Below are 341 nucleotides of genomic sequence, written 5' to 3' on the forward strand. Positions count from 1 at the left end.
CCCGGCTGTGTGGCCACATTTTTTGTTCCACCCCATTGTTTTATGGGCTGGCTGCCTCCTGCTCACAGCTTCACTCCCTCCTGAGTTTTTCACGTGGCACCTCCCAGACCAGAGGGAGCACAGCTTGGGCCCTAAAGATCTTGCTGGGCTTAACCTGGACCCCACCCAAGGCCCAGGCCTTCAGGTTCCCTGGTACCCACTGGCTCAGGCCAACATCGCATTGTCCTCCTGCCTCTAGTCTAGAGTCCTCATTCAGCCCATCAGCTCCCCTGCAGGCTCCTGCGTGGCCAGACTTCAGCCCTGTGGTCTGACCACTGCCCCTGCTGGGCCAAGTGTCCCTT

The sequence above is a fragment of the Pipistrellus kuhlii genome, unplaced genomic scaffold, assembly GCF_014108245.1.
Source record: "Pipistrellus kuhlii isolate mPipKuh1 unplaced genomic scaffold, mPipKuh1.p scaffold_m20_p_4, whole genome shotgun sequence".
Taxonomy (NCBI): domain Eukaryota; kingdom Metazoa; phylum Chordata; class Mammalia; order Chiroptera; family Vespertilionidae; genus Pipistrellus; species Pipistrellus kuhlii.